The sequence below is a fragment of the Vipera berus genome (assembly GCF_964194415.1).
Source record: "Vipera berus genome assembly, chromosome: 4".
NCBI lineage: Eukaryota > Metazoa > Chordata > Lepidosauria > Squamata > Viperidae > Vipera > Vipera berus.
In genome coordinates this window covers 5576444-5601899 of record NC_138206.1, presented here as the reverse complement: position 1 = coordinate 5601899, position 25456 = coordinate 5576444, and the positions used below count along the sequence as shown (strand labels likewise).

Here is a 25456-nt window from a genome sequence, read left to right as displayed (position 1 = left end):
ACGACAGCAACGGAGCGCAAAATTTTCATCGCTCAGCACAACCTTGGTTTAAGTGAGTTTCGCCCCGTTTTACAACTTTTCATGCCACGGTGGTTAAGTAAATGGCTGCAGTTGTTAAGACGGTCACGTGCTGGTTAGGTCAACCTGGCTTCCCCGTGGATTTTGTCAGGAGTTTGCAAAAAGGGATCACGTGACACACCCCCTAGGCTAGGGACACGGCAACCGTCATGAGTACGAGCCGGTTGCCAAGCATCTGAATTTTGATCGCGTGACCACAGGGGGGGGTGCTGCAAAGGTCGTAAGAGTGAAAAACGGTCATAACGCCCTTTTTCCGGGACCATCATACCTTGGAACGATCGCTAAGCGAACGGTTGTAAATCCAGCATAGCGCACGTTCAAGGGGGTGGAGTAAGGGAAGGGGGTTCAAAGGAATACAGGTAGCCCCCCCCGTTGAACGTGTGTGCCCAGTTAGTTGTATCGCTGTTTTAAGTCTAGCTGCCCATTAGCCCAGGGGTCTTCAAACTCGGCCCTTTTATGACTCATGGACTTCAACTCCCAGAATTCCTCAGCCAGGCACGCTGGCTGAGGAATTCTGGGAGTTGAAGTCCATAAGTCATAAAAGGGCCGAGTTTGAAGACCCATGCATTAGCCCATTAGGGCTGTGCATGCTGGGCTTTGGAGAAGGAAAGACTCCTTGTCCTTAAATGTCCTCCTGGAGAGAAGAAATGCAAAGGCAGATCAATCCTTCAATCTCCCCCCCCCCACACCCCCGCTGCATTTGCAGCTAAAAAAACACAAACCGGCCTGCCTTTTTCCGCAAGGATAAACGGCTGCTGCTCCGGGACGGCCATGGAGCGACACACAGCTGGGTGATTGTCACAGGGGGCTGAAAATCAACACCCAACTACGCTTCATTGGCTTCATTGCGTTGGGCACGTCAGCAGAACGCTTCTTAATGAGCCCCGGTGCATCGAAGAACGGGTTTTTCGCAGCACTCAGCAGCAGTTTTGGCTCCACTTGAAAACTAGTAGATTTTTGACCTTGGCTTAAATGGGTAAAGAAGCTGATTTGAACGCAGGAGGCGCATCGGGTTGCAGAAAACTTTTATCTTTCCGGCGGGCTTGATCCTCGAACAGAGAATCCTATTTTATAACTTGATTTTTATTTTTATTTTTGGTAAAACAAAGAAAAATTGAAAAAAGGAAAATAGGAAAGGAAAAAAAAAAACAATAGCAAGCTTATACAGGCCGACCTCAACTTACAACGGTTCGTTTAGTTTCAACGGCACTGGAAAAAAAAGGGATTTAGGACCGTTTTTCACAGTTGTGACCGTTGCAGCATCCCTAGGGTCACGTGATCAAAATTTGGACGCTTGACAACGGACTCGTATTTATGACGGTCGCAACGTCCCGGGGTCACATGATCCCCTTTTGCGACTTTCTGACAAGCAAAGTCAAGTGGGAAGCCAGATTCGCTTAACAACCATGTTACTAACTTAACAACTGCAGTGATTCGCTTAATGACTGCCAGAAAAACAGTTGTAAAATCAGGTCCAGTTCTGTGATGGTCTGCTTTATGACCATTGCAACTTCCGAATGTAATTGGCTGGCGCAATTACAGTCATAACTCGAGGACTGCCCGTGTATGTAACTCCAATGGTCAACAGAGCCAAGACCTTAGCTGGACAGAGGAAAGAAAGAAAGGTGGTAAAATGGGGCAAAACTCACTTAGCAAATGTCTCGCTTAGCAACCGAAAATTTGGGCTCCATTGTGGTCGTAAGTCGAGGACTACCTGTATACCCCTTTATAGTGTTTTACAGCCCTTTCTAAGCAGTTTACAGAGTCAGCATGTCACACACACCCCAACAATCCGTGTCCTCATTTTAGTGACCATGGAAGGATGGAAGGCTGAGTCAACCTTGAGCTGGTCAGGATCGAACTCCTGACTGCGGGCAGAAAAAGATTAAATGTGTGGAAAAGAGAAAACAAAAGTGTAAGAAAAATGGAGAAAGAACGACTTCTGACTGTCAGTGTTTGCAGCATTGACACTGACTTTCTTTAGGACAGATACAGGTGGTCCTCGACTTAACAACTAGCTGCTTAGCAGCCATTCAAACTTACGACGGATCCTGAAAGCTATTTACAATCCCAGTTTCACAGTTAGAAAGTGGCCCACATTTATGCCGCACGACCCCAATTCACAACGTTTTTGTAGGAAACTGGTTTTACGTCTGATCTTGGTCTCCAGCTCAAAGCACCCCATAGCTAACAATGGGGTCACTTTGTGACCACTATATTCACTTAATGACCACTGCAATAAAATAAAATAAAATCAGGTCCAGTCACATGGAGATCCACTTTACAGCCGTCATGACTTATGATCCCACTTGCAAGGCTCAATTTTGTCATAACTCAAGGACTAACTGTAATCCTCACAGAACTGATTTCCGACATATCTGAAAGAGGGAGAAGTACAGGGGATCCTCGATTTACAAACTTTCATTTAGTGACCATATATGGCTTCCCACAGCCTTGGAAAAAGTGGCTGGTTTTCACACAACCATTGCAGCAGTCCCAAGATCAAAAGTTTGGGTGCTGGGCCACCGGTTCCTATTTATGACGGCTGCAGTGTCCTGGAGTCAAGTCATCCCCTTTTGTGACAAGCAAAGCGAGTGGGGAAGCCAGATTCCCTTCACGACTGCAGCAGTCCGTAGACTTTAAACCTGAACTTTTTTTATTAGGTATAATTCCAGAAAAAAAATTGATAAGCAAAGTATATTTAACATTACATGTATTAACAGCAGTGAGGATGGTATTTGCTCAGCACTGGAAAAATGAGGAAACACCATTGGACGAAGAGATAATCGAAAACATACTGAACTGTGCTGAAATGGACAGACTTACATTGAGAATCGATGATGATGATGGGAAGAAGAAGGAGGAGGAGGAGGAGGAGGAGGAGGAGGAGGAGGAGGTTGGAAGGGACCCTGAAGGTCATCTAGATACAGAATATTTTCAAACATGGAACTTATTTTATCAATGGCTGGAAAAGCGGGATGTTGTTGTTAGCTGCAAAGTCGTGTCCGACCCATCGCGACCCTATGGACAACGTTCCTCCAGGCCTTCCTGTCCTCTACCATCTCCTGGAGTCCATTTAGGCTCACGCCTACTGCTTCAGTGACTCCATCCAGCCACCTCCTTCTCTGTCGTCCCCTTCTTCTCTTGCCCTCAATCTTTCCCAGCATTAGCCTCTTCTCCAGTGAGTCCTTCCTTCTCAATAGGTGGCCAAAGTATTTGAGTTTGAGCTTCAGGATCTGGCCTTCTAAAGAGCAGTCAGGGTGGATCTCCTCTAGGACTGACCGGTTTGATCGCCTGGCAGTCCAAGGGACTCGCAGGAGTCTTCTCCAGCACCATAGTTCAAAGGCCTCCATTCTTTGGCGCTCAGCCTTTCTTACGGTCCAACTTTCACAGCCATACATTGCAACTGGGAAGACCATAGCCTTGACTATACGCACTGTTGTTGACAGGGTGATGTCTCTGCTTTTTAGTGTGCTGTCTAGATTTGCCATGGCTTTCCTCCCGAGGAGCAAGCGTCTTTTAATTTCTTGGCTACAGTCCCCATCTGCAGTGATCTTGGAGCCCAGGAAAATAAAATCTGTCACTACCTCCATTTCTTCCCCATCTATTTGCCAGGAATTGAGAGGGCCGGATGCCATGATCTTGGTTTTCTTAATGTTTAGTTTCAACCCACATTTTGCACTCTCCTTCTTCACCCGCAACAAGAGGCTCTTTAGTTCCTCTTCACTTTCTGCCATTAGAGTGGGATAGAGAGTAAGAGAGTAAGAATTTAACTTGCATAACTAATAAGCAAAACAAAAAGTCAACCTAGACAACACGTTGTTCATTAAGGACTAATGAATTGTAATAATAGAAAATTAATACAATACTATATAAAAAAACCCTGCAGCAATTCACTTAACAATCGTAGCAAAACGTTCGTTAATGGGGGCGCAATTTACTCTGCAACTGCAAATTCTGGACCCAATTGTGGTCGTAAGCTGAGGACCCATCTGTAGGTAATTTCTCCCCCCAACCCCGCCCCCCCAGCAGCGTTTTGCACCAAGAGACAATTATCCTTGTCTTCTCTTGTGTTTCATTTTTCCGCCGTTCTTTTTCTCACTCTGCCGAGCAGGCGTGAAAATGGCTTTTTCACTTTTGAAATAACAAGCCGTCATTTTGCTGGAGCCGGGAAGCGTTATGATAGCTTGTCAGCCTGATAGAGATGACCCAGAAAGGGCGTGGGGAGCCAGGTGGAAAACGCGTCCACTTTGCAACATGACTTTCCTCAGCTGGCCGAAAGAAGCCGTCAAATCATCCCGAGTTTCGGAATCCTGCAGCAAGGGACAAAACTTGGGTTTGCAAAGCAAAAATCGGCCGTTCCTGAAGACGCTTCCTGGCCCTGAATGCTTTGATCCGAGTAATAGAGCAAAGGAATCGGGGTGCTTCGGAAAATCAGGTCCGAAGTGACTAACCCTTTGCAGGTGGTCAGGCTCAGTACAGGCAAGTCCTTGAGTTCCGACCTTTCATTTAGTCACCGTTCAAATTTGCAACGCCACTAGGGGCAAAAAAAGGGACTTATGACAGTTGCAACATCCTTGTGGTCACGTGATCAAAGTTTGGATGCTTGGAAACAGGCCGGTATTCATGACAGTTGCAGTGTCCCGAATTCACCTGATCCCCTTCTGCGACTTTCTGACAAGCCAAGTCAATGGGGAAGCCCGATGCGCTTTTAACAGCTGCACAATTCACTTAATAAGAGCAGTGACTCCCTTAACAAGAACAGTTGTAAAATGGGGGCAACGCTCACTTCACCACTGTCTCTCTTAGCAACGAAAACGTTGGGCTCAATTCTGGCTGTACGTTGAGGGCTATATGTAGGTCAGATTGGCTGGTGGAAACTCCGGGAGCATCCGTTTATTCTCCCAGGCAGAAATAAAGTGAACCAGTTCTGTTTTGCAAGAGCCATTTTGCATCACATTCTCCCCGTTTACCTGTGGTTTACAGAATGATGGAATAACGGAAGGGACCTCGGAGGTCTTCTAGTCCAACCCCCTATACCATTTCAGACAAATGGCTGTCTAGTCTCTTCTTAAAAACCTCCAGTGATGGAGCGGCCACGATTTCTGGTGGCCAGCTGTTCCACTGGTTAATTGTCCTCACTGTTAGGAAGTTTTTCCTTAATTCCAGGCTGCTTCTCTCCTTGATCAGTTTCCATTCATTGCTTCTTGTCCTGCCTTCAGGGGCTTTGGAGAATAACAGAGTTGAAAGGGACCTTGGAGGTCTTCTAGTCCAACCTCCTGCCCAAGCAGGAGACCTAACACAGGGGTCTGCAACCTTGACAACTTTAAGACTTGGGGACTTCAACTAAAGTCCCCAAGTCTTAAAGTTTATTTTATTTATTTATTTATTAATGGGATTTATATCCCGCCCTATCTCCCGAAGGACTCAGGGCGGCTAACAACAATAACATATAATAAGTACAGAAATTAAGATAAAATTAAAATTAAAGTCATCTGTGCAATAAATTAAAATTAAAAATTAAAAATAAATTAAAAATTGTAAACATAATTAAAATGCCTGTCAGTCCAGGTCAGCCAGGTGGAAAAGGAGTGTTTTGAGGCCGCGGCGAAAGGATTGGAGATCTTGGGCCATCCGAAGCTCAGGGGGGAGCTGGTTCCATAGGGCTGGCGCTCCCACAGAGAAGGCTCTTCCCCTGGGGGTCGCCAGCTGACATTGTCTAGCCGACGGTACCCTGAGGAGGCCCTCTCTGTGTGAGCGTACTGGGCGATGGGAATTCGTTCCCGGCAGCAGATGGTCCTGCAAGTATCCCGGGCCTAAGCCATGTAGGGCTTTAAAGGTAAGTACCAGCACCTTAAATCTCACCCGGAGGGCAACCGGTAACCAATGCAGCTCATGGAGCAGAGGTGTTATATGGGAGTATCGGGGAGCTCCCATCACTACCCGTGCAGCCGCATTCTGCACCAGCTGAAGCCTCCGGGTGGTTTTCAAGGGCAGCCCCATGTAGAGAGCATTGCAGTAGTCTATACGGGAGGTAACGAGCGCGTGGGTGACTGTACTTAGGGCATCTCGGTCCAGAAAGGGGCGCAATTGGTATATTAGGCGAATCTGGGCAAATGCCCCCCTAGCTACGACTCCAATATGATCTTCAAAACTGAGTCGTGAATCTAGGAGGATGCCCAGATTGAGTGCTCTATCAACGGGAGGTAAAGTTTTTTTTTTTATTACATTTATATCCCGCCCTTCTCTGAAGACTCAGGGCGGCTTACAAGCTTAGCAGTAGCCTTCATTCTATGTATAATGCCTGCTTATTAGGGCTTTCGCCCCCCCCCCCAAGCGGCATTATTACAAAGTCAGCTTAATTGCCCCCAACAATCTGGGTCCTCATTTTACCTACCTGGGAAGGATGGAAGGCTGAGTCAACCTTGAGCCTGGTGGGACTCGAACCTGCACTAATTGCAGGCAGCTGGTGTTACTTAAGAAGGCATTAGCCCACTGCTCCACCAAGGCTCAAGTTGTCAAGGTTGCAGACCCCTGGCTTATACCATTTCAAATAAAGAGCTGTCCAATCTGTTATTAAACTTCTGGTAGCAAAGTCATTCCACGGATTTATTGTTCCAAGTGTGGGTAAGGCTGAGGAGGGCAGAATCAGGCTTGAGATACAGCAGAATGATGTCCCCATTTTCTCAAAATCGGTCCTTTGATGTTCACCTCTTAATGGCAGTAGGAGTGAGTCTTTTCCCGAGCTATAAATATCACTTCCTGGGTTGATTTAAAAAAGCACAATCCACAGTGTTTCTTGCAAGGCCTCTTTTTTTTTTTCTTCCCCTCCCCGGAGCGTCTTTCCTGGGTGTCTGTTTTGTCTCAGCCGTGTGATGCAAGCGAAACGGCATTTCTTGTTGGTGCGTTTTGGCCTTTGGGGAAGGGTTCCCGAGAAAGAAGGAATAAAATTTTGAGAACGAATAAATGGCGTAACAGCACAGTGTCGAACCTGGTCTGTTGTGCCAGCTCTGCGATAGGAGGAAGGAATAAAGCGATTGGGATACAGGGTGATTCTTCCTCTCCTCTCCTTTCCTTTCCTTTCCTTCCCTTTGCCTTCCCTTCCTTTCTTCCTTTCTCTTTCCTTTCTTCTTTCTTTCTTTCTTTTCTTTTCTTTTCTTTTCTTTTCTTTCTTTCTTTCTTTCTTTCTTTCTTTCTTTCTTTCTTTCTTTCTATCTTTCTTTCTTTCTTTCTTTCTTTCCTTCCTTCCTTCCTTCCTTCCTTCCTTCCTTCCTTCCTTCCTTCCTTCCTTCCTTCCTTCCTTCCTTTCTTCAAGTTTGGTAAAGTGAGGATCCAGACTGTTGGGGGCAAATATGCTGATTCTGTAAACCGCTTAGAGAGAGGGCTGTAAATCTTTCTTTCTTTCTTTCTTTCTTTCTTTCTTTCTTTCTTTCTTTCTTTCTTTCTTTCTTTCTTTCCTTCCTTCCTTCCTTCCTTCCTTCCTTCCTTCCTTCCTTCCTTCCTTCCTTCCTTCCTTTCTTCAAGTTTGGTAAAGTGAGGATCCAGACTGTTGGGGGCAAATATGCTGATTCTGTAAACCGCTTAGAGAGAGGGCTGTAAATCTTTCTTTCTTTCTTTCTTTCTTTCTTTCTTTCTTTCCTTCCTTCCTTCCTTCCTTCCTTCCTTCCTTCCTTCCTTCCTTCCTTCCTTTCTTCAAGTTTGGTAAAGTGAGGATCCAGACTGTTGGGGGCAAATATGCTGATTCTGTAAACCGCTTAGAGAGAGGGCTGTAAATCTTTCTTTCTTTCTTTCTTTCTTTCTTTCTTTCTTTCTTTCTTTCTTTCTTTCTTTCTTTCTTTCTTTTTTCCTTTCCTTCCTTCCTTCCTTCCTTCCTTCCTTCCTTCCTTCCTTTCTTCAAGTTTGGTAAAGTGAGGATCCAGACTGTTGGGGGCAAATATGCTGATTCTGTAAACCGCTTAGAGAGAGGGCTGTAAATCTTTCTTTCTTTCTTTCTTTCTTTCTTTCTTTCTTTCTTTCTTTCTTTCTTTCTTTCTTTCTTTCTTTCTTTCTTTCTTTCTTTCTTTCTTTCTTTCTTTCTTTCTTTCTTTCCAGCTCAGTTAGGAACATGTGTGCACCACGGAAGGAGAAGCTGCTCGGCCTTAATTAAGGATGCCCACAGTGAGGTTTAATGCAATTTTGATAATGGGCTTTGAATCAAACCACATGTCTCTCTCTCTCTCTCTCTCTCTCTCTCTTTGTGAGCCCGTGCCAAGAGAACGGATGTCATTCGGAAGACATGGGAGTGACATGCAGAGAGGTTTCGGGCATCACTGCTCATCTGGGGAGGGGGGAAAGCATAGAAACCCTTCCCCTTTCCACCTCAAGATCTTTGTTTCAGGGGTACGACCTCCCCCCTCCCGATGACAACGGTACACGTTACAGGTAGTCCTCAGTTTACGACCACAATTGAGCGCCAAGTTTCTGTTGCAAAGTGAGATGGTTGTTAAGTGAGTTTTGCCCCATTTTACGACTTTTCTTATCACAGCGGTTAAGTGAATCATGGCAGCTGTGAAATTAGCAATAGTTATGAAAAGATTTCCCATATATATATGGGATATATATATATATATATATATGTATGGACGCGGTGGCTCAGTGGGTTAGGACGCTGAGCTTGTCAATCAGAAGGTCGGCAGTTTGGCGGGTCGAATCCCGAGTGCCGCGTAGCAGAGTGAGCGCCTGTTACTCGTCCCAGCTTCTGCCAACCTAGCAGTTCGAAAGCACGTAAAAATCAAGTAGAAAAATAGGGACCACTCCGGTGGGAAGGTAACAGCGTTCCGTGCGCCTTTGGCGTCTAGTCATGCCGGCCACATGACCACGGAGACGTCCTTGGACAAGCGCTGGCTCTTCGGCTTTGAAATGGAGATGAGCACCGGCCCCTAGAGTCGGAAACGACTAGCACGCATGTGCGGGGGAACCTTTACCTTTTTATTTATTTATATATATATATATATATATATATATAAAGAGAGAGAGAGAGAGAGAGAGAGAGAGAGAGAGAGAAGGGTGGGATATAAATGGAATTAAAATAAATAAAAATAAAATAAAATAAATTTTAGATTGATATGAGCTGTCACTGTTGTGACTACTGCCTGTCGATGGCCTTCGGTTAGGCTGAAACAGGAAATAAAGATTTGTCCCATGTTTGGGGCCTAGCAAGGTAATCTAAATAGTTAACAAGCATTATATATATATATATATATATATATATATATATATATATATATATATATATATATATATATATATATATATATATATATATATATATATATATATATATATATATATATATATATATATATATATATATATATATATATATATATATATATATATATATATGTATATGTGTGTGTGTGTGTGTGTGTGTATATATATAAATAAAATAAAGGGAACACAAGATAAGACATCCTACTATTAAATACAGTACATTGTGTTGTTATATATACAGAGAGAGAGCGAGAGAGAGAGAGCGCTTTAGCATCTTTTCAAATTAGCCCAATTAAATCATCACAATAAATGAACTGTAATAAGTGAACAATTATTTTGCAATATGAAATAGTGCTAATAATCCTTCAGATTTGGGTTTATACTAGACTTACACACAACGTCCGCTGTGCAGATACATAGTGAGAGAAATAGCAAGGGTGAAGTAGGAATTAAAATAATAGGCTATAAAAGAGTGAAGAATTTACGTTCCACACTCAGAATAACACAGAGAAAGATGCACTGGATTCCTTTTCATCTCCTGTTTTTTTATATGACAGGGACCAAGAGTAACAGACATAGAATAGAATAGAATAGAATAGAGTAGAATAGAATAGAATAGAATAGAATAGAATAGAATAGAATAGAATAGAATAGAATAGAATAGAATAGAATAGAATAGAATAGAAAATATGGAATGGAACGGAACGGAACAGAACAGAACAGAACAGAATAGAATAGAAAAGAGCTGGAAGGGATCTCGGAGGTCTTCTAGTCCAACCCCCTGCTCAGGCAGGAAACCTATAAAAGTAGTCCTCGACTTACAACAGTTCATTTAGTGACCATTCAAAGTTACAACAGCACTGAAAAACGTGACTTATGACCATTTAGTTACGACCTTTGCAGCATCCCTGTGGTCACGTGATCAAAATCCAGACGCTTGGCAACTGGTTCGTATTTATGACCATTACAGTATCCCGGGAGGTCTTGTGATCCCCTTTGGCGACCTTCTGACAAGCAAAGTCCCTGGGGAAGCCAGATTCACTTAACAACCGTCTTCCTAACTTAACAACTGCAGGGATTCACTTAACAACTGCGGCAAGAGAGGTCATAAAATGGGGCAAAACTCACTTAACAACAGAAATTTTGTGCTCAGCTGTGAGCATAAGTTGAGGACTACCAGTACCATTTCAGGCAACTGGTTGTCCAATCTCTTCTTTACAAACTCCCAGTGTTGGAGCATTCAGAACTTTTGGAGGCAGGTTGTTCCACTAATTAATTGTTCTAACTGTCAGGAAGTTTCTCCTTAAATCCAGGTTGCTTCTCTTCTTGATTAGTTTCCATCTGTTGCTACTTCTCCTGCCTTCAGGCACTTTGGAGAATAGCTTGACTCCCTCTTTTTGAAGTTCTCTTGGTCAAGGACACTGCCTGAGACAACTTGGTTGGCTTTTAATATTTTTATTCATCAATCATCCTTTGATCTTCTCTTGATCTTGGGCGCATAATTGTTGCTGCACCTAGCCTGTGATTGGATTTTCACGCCCCTCTGCGCTCAGATGGATTGTATGTACTCAGCCACCCATCACATATTTCATGACGCTCAGTACATTTATCCATCACAGAAGTTTACTCACTGAGTAAGCCTCTAGGGAGTTAGATTCCTTGCTTCATCACATTGGCCACCGTTGACGTTTTATTCACTTTATTATCATTTCTTTGATTGTTGCAAGGCAGACAGTTGTTCAGTCGGGTGGGCATACAAGTTTAACAAATAATAATTCTTATTATTAAACCTCCACAAATTATTGTGGCAAGTTATTCCACTGATTAATTGTTCCCGCTGTCAGGAAATTTCTCCTTAGTTTTAAGGTTGCTTCTCTCCTTGATGAGTTTCCATCCGTTGCTTCCTGTCCTGCCTTTAGGGGCTTTGGAAGATAGCTTGACTCCCTCTTCTTTGGGGCAGCCCCTGAGATACTGGAAGGCTGCTATCATGTCCCCCCTCGTCCTTCTCTTCATTAAAGTAGATACACCCAATTCCAGCAACCGTTCCTTACATGTTTAAGCCTCCAGTCCCCTGATCATCTTGGTTGCTCTTCTCTGCGCTCTTTCCAGAGTCTCAACATCTTTTTCACATCGTGGTGACCAAAACTGGATGCAGCGTTCCAAGTGTGGCCTTATAAAATGGTATTAACACTTTGCGTGATCTTGATTCTATCCCTCTGTTAATGCAACCTAGACTGCATTGGCTTGCATAACATGGGTTGCACCGATGACAATATCTACCTGTCTCTTTCTCTGCCTTCTTCTTTTGCCTTCCGTCTTTCCCAACATCCGGGTTTTTTTCCAAGGAGTCCTCTTTTCTTTTTTGGTGTCCAAAGTATTTGAGTTTAATGAAGAGAAGGGTGAGGGGTGACATGATAGCAGTGTTCCAGTATCTCAGGGGCTGCCCCAAAGAAGAGGGAATCAAGCTATTCTCTGAAGCACCTGAAGGCAGGACAAGAAGCAACGGATGGAAACTAGTCAAGGAGAGAAGCAACCTAGAACTAAGGAGAAACTTCCTGACAGTTAAAACAATTAACCAGTGGAACCACCTGCCTCCAGAAGCTGTGAATGCTCCAACACTGGAGGTTTTTAAGAAGAGACTGGCCAGCCATTTGTCTGAAATGGTATCGGGTTTTCTGCCTTAGCAGGGGGTTGGACTAGATGACCTCCAAGGTCCCTTCCAACTTCTTCTTCTTCTTCTTCTTCTTCTTCTTCTTCTTCTTCTTCTTCTTCTTCTTCTTCTTCTTCTTCTTATTATTATTATTATTATTATTATTATTATTATTATTATTATTATTATTATTATTATTATTATTATTATTATTATTATTATTATTATTATTATTATTATTATTATTATTCAGTTTTAGATTCTGCCCTTCCAAAGAACAGTCTGGGTTGGTTTCTTTTAGACTTTTTTTTAACCATCCTACCTTTGCATAATTTGCAACTCTTCCAACCTTGCAAGGAAGCAACGTTTGGCTGCAAACGTTCAGTCTTTGAACCTTTTAAAATGCCTTTAAAAGCAGCCTGTGTGGAGCTAAAAAGTCTTTCTTGGGAAAGACAGATGGTGCCTAGAAATTGGCACTTGCTCTGCAGCTTCCTGTTAATGTTTTAAATTGGAGGATTGCAACTCTTCTCTCTGTGGGGCTGGCCTTTTGAAAAGCCTCCAGCAACTTCAGCTGGTCCGGCCCGCAGCTGTTTGGATAGATGTAGGAGTTGCCATATTCTCTCACCTCAGCTGGAATGCAGAATTTGTGAATGCTCCAACACTGGAAGTTTTTAAGAAGAGATCGGACAACCATTTGTCTGAAATGGCATAGGGTTTTTCTGCCTGAGTAGGGGGTTGGACTAGATGACCTCCAAGGTCCCTTCCAACTTTGTTATTCTATTCTATTCTATTCTATTCTATTCTATTCTATTCTATTCTATTCTATTCTATTCTATTCTATTCTATTCTATTCTATTCTATTCTATTCTATTCTATATTCCAATATCTATTCTATTCTACTCCTAAATTCTATTCTACTCTACTCTACTCTACTCCACTCCACTCCACTCCACTCCACTCCACTCCATTCCATATATTCTATTCTATTCTATTCTATTCTATTCTATTCTATTCTATTCTATTCTATTCTATTCCATTTTTTCTATTCCATGTTTTCTATTCTATTCTATTCTATTCTATTCTATTCTATTCTATTCTATTCTATTCTATTCTATTCTATTCTATTCTATTCTATTCTATTCTATTCTATTCTATTCTATATTCCAATATCTATTCTATTCTACTCCTAAATTCTATTCTACTCTACTCTACTCTACTCCACTCCACTCCACTCCACTCCACTCCACTCCACTCCATTCCATATATTCTATTCTATTCTATTCTATTCTATTCTATTCTATTCTATTCTATTCTATTCTATTCTATTCTATTCTATTCTATTCCATTTTTTCTATTCCATTTTTTCTATTCTATTCTATTCTATTCTATTCTATTCTATTCTATTCTATTCTATTCTATTCTATTCTATTCTATTCTATTCTATTCTATTCTATTCTATTCTATTCTATTCTATTCTATTCTATTCTATTCTATTCTATTCTATTCTATTCTATTCTATTCTTACTAAGACCTTCCAGCTCTGTATTCTGTTCTTTTTAAGCTGCCCTGGCTGCAGGGTCCTTTGGCTTCCAGGTGCAATTTTTGTGCAAAGATACAGGGTGTAATTTCCAGTTTGGTTTGCCCCCAGCTCACTCCTAGCCAACCTTTTTATCCAGATCCAGATTACACCCACCTGTTCAGTTCAGCTCGCAACAGCAAAGCTTGATGGTCATCTATTGAACCTCAGCAAACATCAAAAAGAATAAAACCAGATAAAAAGCAAGCAAAAATAAGGAAAAAGGGGGAAATATTAACGACAGGCAAGAATTTACATCTAGATACTACTAAAACTCTCATTGCTGTAGAACAGCGAAAGGGTGCATTGTGGGGCAAACCTTTTTTAATCAATTATTTTTTTAATCCCATTTATATCCCGCCCTTCTCCAAAGACTCAGGGCGGCTTACAATTTAAAGCACAAATCAGTGTGCTTAGCAATAGCCTGCATTCTATGTATATGCCTGCTTATTAGGGCTTTCGCCCCCCCCCCAAGCGGCATTATTACAAAGTCAGCTTAATTGCCCCCAACAATCTGGGTCCTCATTTTACCTACCTCGGAAGGATGGAAGGCTGAGTCAACCTTGAGCCTGGTGGGACTCGAACCTACACTAATTGCAGGCAGCTGGTGTTACTTAAGGAGGCATTAGCCCACTGCTCCACCAAGGCGAATAGAATAGAATAGAATAGAATAGAATAGAATAGAATAGAATAGAATAGAATAGAATAGAATAGAATAGAATAGAATAGAATAGAATAGAATAGAATAGAATAGAATATTTTTATTTTTTTATTTTAATTCCATTTATATCCCGCCCTTCTCCGAAGACTCAGGGCGGCTTACAAGCTTAGCAGTAGCCTTCATTCTATGTATATGCCTGCTTATTAGGGCTTTCACACACACCCCAAAGTCAGCTTAATTGCCCCCAACAATCTGGGTCCTCATTTTACCTACCTCGGAAGGATGGAAGGCTGAGTCAACCTTGAGCCTGGTGGGACTCGAACCTGCACTAATTGCAGGCAGCTGGTGTTACTTAAGGAGGCATTAGCCCACTGCTCCACCAAGGCTCTTTACTCAAAATGGACCAACTTAGAATAAGAATAGAACTGGAAGGGACCTTGGAAGTCTTCTAGTTCAACCCCTTGGTCAAGCAGGAGACCCTATACCGTTTCAGACAAATATTGTCTAATCTCTTCTTAAAAACCTCCACTGATGGGGCACCCACAACTTCTGGAGGCAAGCTGTTCCACTGGTTAATTCTCCTCACTCTTAGGAAGTTTCTCCTTAATTCCATTTTTTTTCCCTCCTTGACTAGTTTCCACCCATTGATTCTTGTCCTGCCTTCAGGTGCTTTGGAAAACGTCCAAAATCCAGGAAACTCTGACTTCCGTGGAATTGAAAGTTGGCCAATTTTATAAAATGTTTGATGACGTACAGATAGTACGACCACAGTTGGGCGCCAAAGACGGTTGTGAAGTTCTGTGCTTTGCCCCATTCGACAAACTTTTTTTTTTTGCCACAGTCGCTAAGTCAAACACTTCAGTCGTCGTTCATAATCGTCATAATCGTAATCATAAAAAAAAGTTGGAAGGAACCTTGGAGGTCATCTAGTCCAACCCCCTGCTCAGGCAGGAAACCCTAGATACGTTAGCGAGGCAGTTGTTGAGTGAAATTGGCTTCCCCACTGTGCTTGTCAGAAGATCACAAAGAGGGATCACATGAACCCCCGGGAACACTGCAGCCGTTCTAAATATGAGTCAGTTGCCAAGCACCCAAATTTGGATCAGGTGACCCTGGGGGGATGCTGGGACGGTCGTGTGGAAAATGGCCGTAAGTCACTTTTGGCGGTGCTGTTGTCTCTTCCAATGGTCACTAAACAAACTGCGGTAAGTCAAAGATGACCTGTAAACATTATTGTGAAGCCTACGAAGATTCTCCATCCTCCAGGTCAGGGTTGACCCAAAGGTGATTTTTTTTCAGGAGGCAACTGGACTTTCTTGTTTTTCTTTGAAGACGTTTCGCTTCTCATCCAAGAAGCTTCTTCGGCGTTGAGCGTATGGTGGGGAATGGAAGGATTTATACTCCTTGCAGAAAAACTGGTCATTTGCCTTCTTTTAGAGAGTTGTTGAGGCCACTTGGAGGTTTACCTGTGTCCTCAGGGTCGCCTGAGTGCTGCAAATGGGTGTGGAGCCTTCTTGGAACTGCAGAAAGGACTGTGTTGTAGACTGGAGATGGATGGTGTTGTATCCCTCCTCCTCCGTTGAGAGAAGGCTGTTCAATTTGGACCTAGGTGGTCTCTTTGACCCCTCTTTCAAAGCAGCGGTCCTCTCTGTCCAAAATGGTGGACTTTGCTGTCTTTGAAAGAGCGGCCTTTGTCTTTCAAATGTAGATGGACTGCTGACTCTTGTCCTGGTGGGTTTTTACTCCCGTGTGGTGCCCTGCGTTTATGAGGTGGTTGTTTTGTTTCCCCAATGTACAGATCTGCACGTGGCTCACTGCGTTGTACTGCATAGATCACCTTGCTCAGTGTGTGTCTGGGTGTTTTGTCCTTGGGGTGGACAAGCTTCTGCCTTCGTGTATCCTTGGGTTTGAAGTGTGCACGTACGTGGCGTTGGCTGAAGATCCTCCTGAGTTTTCCGGTATTCCTGCAACGTATGGAATGACTATGTTGCTTCGTTTATTGTTTTCTTCTTCTGCTGCTGCTATGGAGGAGTTTCTGCTGGGTCTTTTTTGGGGGGGATTTGATGAAGGCCCACTTGGGATAGCCACAAGTTCTGAGGGCTACCTTGATGTGTGTTTCTTTTACATCTTTGCTGGTAGGCAGGCCTTCAGCTTGATGGTGTAGGGGTCTGATAACTCCCATTTTGGGCTAAGTAAAGAAGGAAGGAAGGAAGGAAGGAAGGAAGGAAGGAAGGAGGGAAGGAAGGAAGGAAGGAAAGAAGGAAGGAAGGAAGGAAGGAAGGAAGGAAGGAAGGAAGGAAGGAAGGAAGGAAGGAAGGAAGGAAGGAAGGAAGGAAGGAAGGAAGGAAGGAAGGTTGGTTGAGATTTGACCCTTTGGAAGGAATAACCTCAACCACAGAGAGGCTCTGAAAAAGCCAAGCCAAGACAGGTCATTTTGAGGTGGCCAATCGGGGACCTGTTAAAGTGGACAGTCAGGGTGATTTTTTTTTAATGTGGCAGCATTTCTGGGCCTCCCACATGAAAAAAAAAGTTATCCTACCTATCCAATTTAACATGTCCTCCTGATTGGCTACCTCAGAATGACCTGGCTTGGCTTGGCTTTTTCAGAGCCTCTCTATGGTTGAGGTTATTCCTTCCAAAGGGTCAAGTCTCAACCTCCCTCCCTCCCTCCCTCCCTCCCTTCCTCCCTCCCTCCCTTTTTCTCTCCTGCCTTCCTTTCCTCCTCTCTTTCTCTTCGTTTCCTCCCTCCCATGCTCCTTCCCTCCTTCTTTGTCTCCATTCCTTTCCCTCTTTCTCTACTTACTTCCTTCCCTCCCTTCCCCTTCCTTTCTTTCTTCCTTCCTCCCTCCCTCCCTTCCTTCTTCCCTCCCTCCCTCCCCCTCCCTTCCTCCCTCCCTCCCTTCCCCTTCCTCCCTCCCTCCCTCCTTTCTTCATTCTTTCCTCCCTCCCTCCCTTCCTCCCCCTTCCTTCCTTCCTCCCCCTTCTCCTTCCTTCCTTCCTCCCTCCCTCCCTCCCTTCCCCTTTCTCTCCTTCCTCCTCCTTTGCAAAGCAACACTGCCCACCTCCTCCCCCATGAAAGGTTGACATTGAAGCTCCAAGTTGGTGGAGAAACCTACAAGGGGATGCAAAGGGGCATTTCGGTAGATCACCAGAAAACCCCAGAGGGAGAATAAAATCCCACCAGTGGAATCAACTCAGCTATAGTGCAGAAGATGAAATAGTCCAGAAGGGGAAACTTGCTGACTTCCCAGTGTAGCTTATAATCCTGGGATCTCCTGGTGGTCTCTTTTCCCAAGTCCTAACCGGGCACAACTAATTTTTTTTTACTCTTTTTAAGACTGGATAAGGTTGACAGGAAGTTGCTAATGAATACCACATGATATTGCAAGTTTTCTGTATATTGGAAAAGGAAAAAGGGGTAGCTAAAAATAAGTAATCAAGCCCACCGCAATTACATTTAGCTTTAATTACCTGTAAATCCTACGTCTGTCTCTGCAATTTAAACATCGCTGAATGTCAGTATGCAGCTAAAAAGAAGAGGAAGTCGACTCTTAACAACCGGGTAATGAATTAAATTGAGAATTACTAGCATAAAAATATACCTGCAGAGAACTGAGCTATTATAGCGTGATCGAAAAACCATGTCTTCTTTTAAAATAACTTGCTGCAACGAAGCAGTAGGACCCGTCTGATGGATGACATGTGGCTGCGGTTAAAAGGTTCCTGTAGATCTAATAAAATGACTTTACAGATAGTTCTCGACTTACGACCAAAATTTCCACTGCTAAACAAGTTAAGTGAGTTTTGCCAATTTTGCCACCTTTCTTGCCACAGTTGTTAAATCAGTCACACGATCGTTAAGGGAATCCGGCTTCTCCATGGATTCGCTTGTCAGAAGGTCACCAAAGGGGGAAATCGCGTGATCCCGGGACATGGCAACCGTCATAAATGTGAGTCAGTTGCCAAGCGTCCGAATTTTGATCAGGATGCTGCAATGGTCGTAAATGTGAAAAGAAAGGTCGTTAAGTCACTTTTTCCAGTGCCATCGCAACTTCAGATGGACACTAAATGAATTGCTGTAAATCGAGAGCCCACCTGTATATATGCTGGGAGCTCTTGAACGAAAGACAGGAGATAAATCTGAAGAAATATAGTGCTCATGTGCAAGTGGAGAGTCAGTTGACCTGGCGGGTGGGGAGACATGGGTTCAAATCCATGTCCAGGCATGGAAGCCCCCTGGATGGCTTTCAACCAGTTGTTCTCTCTGCACCTCACCCACCTCACTACTTTGTTCGTATCTCACTGTGTCAGGCTGAATTCCGTCTCCATAAATCACTACTAAATCACAGCTAATGAGAGATAGTTTGGTCTAGTGGTTCAGGCACCCGGCTAGAAACTGGGAGATGGTGAGTTCTAGTCCAGCCTTAGGCATGAAAGCCAGCTGGGTGACTTTGGGCCAATCACCAGGAGACTGTGAGTTCTAGTCCAGCCTTAGGCATGAAAGCCAGCTGGGAGACTTTGGGCCAATCACCAGGAGACGGTGAGTTCTAGTCCAGCCTTAGGCATGAAAGCCAGCTGGGTGACTTTGGGCCAATCACCAGGAGACTGAAAGTTCTAGTTTTACCTTAGGCATGAAAACCAACTGGGTGATCGTGGCCCAATCACCAGGAGATGCTGCGTTCTAGTCCCGCCTTAGGCATGAATACCGGCTGGGTGACCTTGGCCCAATCACCAGGAGATGAGTTCTAGTCCCGCCTTAGGCATGAAAGGTGGCTGAGTGACTTTGGGCCAATCACCAGGAGACGATGAGTTCTAGTCCCACCTTAGGCATGAATACCGGCTGGGTGATCTTGGCCCAATCACCAGGAGACAATGAGTTCTAGTCCCGCCTTAGGCATGAATACCTGCTGGGTGACCTTGGCCCAATCACCAGGAGACGAGTTCTAGTCCCACCTTAGGCATCAAAGCTAACTGGGCGACTTAGTACCAGTCCCTCTCTCTCAGCCCAGTCCACCTCACAGGGTTGTTGTGGTGGTGAAAATAGGAGGAGGAAGGTATGTTGGATATGTCCACCACCTTATTTGTAAAAATAATAAAGGAAGGATCCAAATAAACAAATTTATTCCCCCGTCCTCTGCCACGATTTTTGCACCTTTGCTGGGAACAAGGAAACATTTATTTCCCAATCCAACTGTTGTCTTTCCATTTCTCCACAAGGGGAAAAGAAAAAAAAAAGCCGCTGCGTGTGGTTGCCTCTATCCACACCTTCAACCTTCAAAGCCGCGCTCCACTTAGCGCCACGGGAGAGCCGGCGGCCACAAGTTGCAGCTCCGAGACGGAAGGAAACATTGCACTTAAAGTCTGCATAATGCCAAATCTCCTCCGTGGTAGGAATAAACCGGCGTAATAAACTAGATCCCCAGGTCCGCTTGACATTTACTCAACTCCTAAAGTTGTCAGCTGGGGTCCCTCTGCTTTAATGCACACGTCTCTCCTCCGACTTACTCATTTACAATTCTCACAGGCCATCAGTTCCCAATACAGGGCAGGCTGCAAACAGAATTCGTAAGGACAGGACGCTCTAAAGCAGTGTTTCCAAAGCTTGGCCGTTTTAAGATGGGTGGACGTCAACTCCCAGAATTCCTCAGCCAACAAGGTCAAGGACTTTGTTATTTATACAAAGAACGCAAGGCGGTAAACATACATAATACTCCTATTTTCCCCACAACAACCACCTTGTGAGGTGGGTTGGGCTGAAAGAGAGGGACTGGCCCAAGGTCACCCAGCTGGCTTTCATGCCCAAGGCAGGACTAGAACTCACTGTCTCCTAGTACTTGGCCCACCCACCCCCCAAACTTTCATGCCCAAGACGGGGTTAGAACTTACTGTCTCCTGGTGATTGGCCCATAGTCACCAAGCCGGCTTTCATGCCTAAGGTGGAACTAGAATTCACCGTCTCCTGGTGATTGGCCCAAAGTCACCCAGCCGGCTTTCATGCCTAAGGTGGAACTAGAATTCACCGTCTCCTGGTGATTGGGCCAAAGTCACCCAGCCGGCTTTCATGCCTAAGGTGGAACTAGAATTCACCGTCTCCTGGTGATTGGCCCAAAGTCACCGAGCCGGCTTTCATGCCTAAGGTGGAACTAGAATTCACCGTCTCCTGGTGATTGGCCCAAAGTCACCCAGCTGGCTTTCATGCCTAAGGTGGAACTAGAATTCACCGTCTCCTAGTGATTGGCCCAAAGTCACCCAGCCGGTTTCATGCCTAAGGTGGAACTAGAATTCACCGTCTCCTAGTGATTGACCCAAAGTCACCCAGCCGGCTTTCATGCCTAAGGTGGAACTAGAATTCACCGTCTCCTAGTGATTGGCCCAAAGTCACCCAGCCGGCTTTCATGCCTAAGGTGGAACTAGAATTCACCGTCTCCTAGTGATTGGCCCAAAGTCACCCAGCCGGCTTTCATGCCCAAGGTGGAACTAGAATTCACCGTCTCCTAGTGATTGGCCCAAAATCACCAAGTCAGCTTTAATGCCTAAGCCGGGACTAGAACTCCCTCCCTCCAGGTTTAAGACCAAACTGGCTCTCAAACTTTGATCACCAAGTTGAAACTTTTCACTCCTCTGAAGTTGGGGGCCTCATTCTGGCCATTGTGGAAAGAGAGGGACTGCGAAGACAAACTTGGTGTAATGAAACAGAAAAAAAATTAAAACAGCACAGGCATGGTTTTCATTTATTGGAGGAGTTTTCTAACGAAATAACAACCTTGGGGAGATAGGGGGGGGGGAAGAGAAAAAAGCAGCAGCTAAAACGTGCCATTTCTAGAACAAGAATTATCCACAAGCTTTTTTTTTTCCCTGGGGAGAGATCGGTCAATTAGCTAATCGGTTTTGGGGATTCAAATAATTTGCCCTTGTGACAGCTGAAAGCACACACACACACATACACACACACACACACACCCTTAAAACTTTAATGTTTAATGTATGTATGTAATAATGGCAGGAGGAGAGCAAGGGAGAAGAAATTAAGAAAATATCAGGAAAACACCAAAACGGTGTCAGGCACGAAATATTTCTCAGCCAACTGCTATTGCTACCTTCCATGCTGGATGCCCTTTTATGACTCGTGGACTTCAACTCCCAGAATTCCTCAGCCAGCATACCTTCCATGAAGAGAAGGGCGAGGGGTGACATGATAGCAGTCTTCCAGTATTTGAGGGGCTGCCACAAAGAAGAGGGAGTCAAGCTCTTCTCCAAAGCACCTGAAAGCAGAACAAGAAGCAATGGATGGAAATTAGTCAAGGAGAGAAGCAACCTGGAACTGAGGAGAAACTTCCTGACAGTTAGAACAACTAACCAGTGGAACAACCTGCCTCCAGAAATGGTGAATGCTCCAACACTGGAGGTTTTTAAGAAGAGACTGGACAGCCATTTGCCTGAAATGGTATAAGGTTTCCTGCCTGAGCAGGGGGTTGGACTAGATGACCTCCAAGGTCCCTTCCAACTTCTTCTTCTTCTTCTTCTTCTTCTTCTTCTTCTTCTTCTTCTTCTTCTTCTTCTTCTTCTTCTTCTTCTTCTTCTTCTTCTTCTTCTTCTTCTTCTTCTTCTTCTTCTTCTTCTTCTTCTTCTTCTTCTTCTTCTTCTTCTTCTTCTTCTTCTTCTTCTTGTTGTTATAATACAAAAGTGGAACCTACGGCATCTCCATCCAGAACCTTGGTGGTGGAGTGGTCATAATGCAACATTGCTGGCTAATTCTGCCCACAGCCTGGAGTTCAATCCTGACTGGCTCAAGGTTGACTCAGCCTTCCCTCCTTCCCAGGTTGGTAAAATGAGGAGCCAGATTGTTGGGGGACAAATATGCTGACTCTCTAATCCTCTCAGAGAGGGCTGTAAAGCACTATGGGGTGGTATAACAGAATAACAGAGTGGGAAGGAAGGGACCTTGGAGGTCTTCTAGTACAACCCCCCCCCAATCCTGCTCAAGCAGGAACATTTGGCAGCCCCTCAAATATTGGAAGATGCTGTCATGGCACCCCAGTCCTTCTTTTCACTAGACTAGACATGCAACTGTTAACGGAATAACAGAGTGGGAAGGGACCTTGGAGGTCATCTAGTCCGACCCCCTGCTCAAGCAGGAAACTTTGTACAATTTCAGACAAATGGCTCTCCAATCTCTTCTTAAAAACCTCCAAGGATGGAGCGTTCACAGCTTCTGGAGGCAATTAATTGTCCTCACTCTTCCGAAGTTTCTCCTTAGTTCCAGGCTGCTTCTCTCCTTGGTCAGTTTCCATCCGTTGCTTCTTGTCCTTGGAGAATAGCTTGACTCCCTCTTCTTTGGGGCAGTCCGTGAGATACTGGAAGACTGTCATCATGTCCCCCCTCGTCCTTCTCTTCATTAGACTAGACATACCCAATTCCCGCCGTTTCATCAACCATATATAAATCAAAGTCCTATTGCTATTCCTATCTCTTGCCTCTGTCAGGAAACTCATCACTTTCATTCTATAGGACAGGAAATATTCTTTTCCCATCAGGATGTTTACCATAAAGCAGCTCTAAGGTTGTGTTTGTTTGTGTGTGTGTGTGTGTGTTTGTGTTTCCTCCCCCCCCCACCGCACACAGGCTGTTGCAAAAGGAAAACAAGTGGCATGCTATAGTATTCTTTTTTTCACACCGAGCCGCATCTTGCTTTTCACTTTCCCCCTTATAGCGCTGATAAAAATCAGCCATGCTGTCATTTTATTTTTATGTGGCTGAAGTTCAAGTGGTTTTTAAGTTCCAAAAAAGTACCACGAAAATAGCTTTCTATAGAATAGAATTCCATTTTTTTTACCGTTAGGTTTCTCATAATACATCCTTGATTTATGACTACAACTCAGCCGAAAATTTCCGTTGCTAAGCAAGAGAGTTCTTACGTGGGTTTTATCTTATTTTACGACCTTTCTTGCCGCTGTTGTTAAGTGAATCACTGCAGTCATTAAGTTACTCATACGGCTGTTGTTAAGTGAATCTGCTTCCCCCGTGGACTTTGCTTGTCAGAAGGTCACAAAAGGGGATCACGTGACCCCAGGACACTGCAACCGTCATGAATAGAACAGAACAGAACAGAACAGAACAGAACAGAATAGAAATGTAGAATGGAATGGAATGGAATAGAAATAGAATAGAATAGAATAGAATAAGGAAAGAATAGAATAGAATAGAATAGAATAGAATAGAATAGAATAGAATAGAATAGAATAGAATAGAATAGAATAGAATTAGAATAGAATAGAATAGAATAGAATAGAATAGAATAGAATAGAATAGAATAGAATCTGGAAGGGACCTTGGAGGTCTTCTAGTCCAGCCCCCTGCTCAAGCAGGAGGACCTATACCATCTCCGATAGGTGATTATCTTGTCTCTTCTTAAAAATCTCCAGTGATGGAGTGCCCTTGATTTCTGGTGGCAAGCTGTTCCACTGGTTCAGGGGTGTCAAACTCAATTTCATTCAGGGCCGCATCAGCATTGTGGTTGCCCTCAGGGGGCCGGGTGGGTGTGGCATGGGTGGGCGTGGCCTACTGGGTGGGCATGGCTAAAGTGCATATGGCCTACTGGGTGGGCGTGGCCAGCTCTACATCGTTCACATTTAGGGTGCCTATGGGGGCCTGGGCAGGAGTGGGACAGATCTGAGGGTCTCTGGCAGGAGGAGGGTCTCTGGGCCAGGGCCAAGGTAGCGGGGGCCGTTCCCTCACTGTTTCCAGGATGGCTTCGCGGGCCACATGAAACCACTTCGCGGGCCAGATCCGGCCCCCGGGCCTTGTGTTTGACATGTCTGCACTGGTTGATTGTCCTCACTGTCAGGAAATTTCTCCTAAATTCCTAGTTGCTTCTCTCTTTGATCACGTGACCATGGGCACAATGCAACTGAAGTAATCGACATTACAGCCACGCCAAAAAAAAAAAGACTTATGACCGTTTTTCACATTTACGACCATTGGAGCATTCCCTCATGGTCATGTGATCAAAATTCCAATGCTTGGCATCTGGTTTCATATTTATGACGGTTTGCAGTGTCCCGGTTTCATGCGATCACTTTTTGTGACTTTCTGACAAGCAAAGTCAATGGGGGAAGCCAGATTCACCTAACAACCCTGTTACATAACCTAACAACTGTACTGATTCATTTAACAACTGTATCCAGAAAGTTCATAAAATGGGGCAATATTCACTGAACGACGGTCTTGCTTAGCAGCAGAAATTTTGGGCTCAATTTTTAAGAAGAGACTGGACGGCCATTTGTCTGAAATGGTACTATAGAGTTTCCTGCCGGAGCAGGGGGTTGGACTAAATGACCTCCAAGGTCCCTTCTGACATCATCATCAATAATAATAAGAACAATAACTAGTATATTGTTGTTGTTATTGTTATTATTGTTATTGTTGTTGTAAGTTGAAGACAACCTGCATTTTTTTAAAAAAATGGCATAATGTAAACCAGTCTGGAATTCACCAGCAAGGTGACTTCCCCCCCCCCCAAGAATTTCAGATAAATTTCAGATAAATAAATCAAGATTTACTCAAGACAGAAAGAAACCATTGTACGGAATAGCAGCAGCTGCTATTATTCAAGCACATCCCTTAATATAGAAATCATGTTCGACCCCTTTGACACCTATTTTTTTGTCCCACCTGTCATAACAGACTCCTTCCCAAACTCCCATCTGTCTTTTGTTTTTGTGCCAGTCAGATCCGCCATCGTTCGTTTTGACTATGGGAGAACAAACTTTCACAAAAAGGGTTTTGTTTAAAGCCTCGCGAGGCACCGCATGCGGGAGGCAGCGTTACGTAACACAGAGAACCGCGTTCCTCAGTCTCAGCAATTTTAAGCTGTGTGGACTTCAACTCCCAGAATTCCCCAGCCAGCAAGAGTAAGAAGGAACCAGCCCCCTCCCCCCCCGCCCGCAATAAAGAGCAGATAGGGACAAAGAAGAAGAAAGGAGATTATAATAATTGTAAGCCAGCATCTTTTTATGATATCTCTCCATATCTTTCTATCTGTGGCCTCTTTGGCGTTCTCTGAGCTTGGTTCTTTTCTTGCAGACGTTTCATTACCCAGCTAGGTAGCGTCATCATTGCTACTAAGGGAATAGGGTTTATATTCCCACCAAAGGAACTTCTAAGACCACCTCCACCAAAACAGGCAGGGCAAGCCACTAGAATATAAGCTGGAAGCAAATCCCCCTCCTCACTAGCATGG

At 44.2% G+C, this 25456-nt stretch overlaps 1 protein-coding gene across 1 annotated transcript in view; it reads left to right on the top strand.

Moving 5' to 3' along the window:
* GAB2 (GRB2 associated binding protein 2) overlaps nt 1-25456 on the top strand; it is a 141059-nt gene that overhangs the window by 18333 nt on the left and 97270 nt on the right. The gene's annotated exons all lie outside the window — the stretch shown is intronic.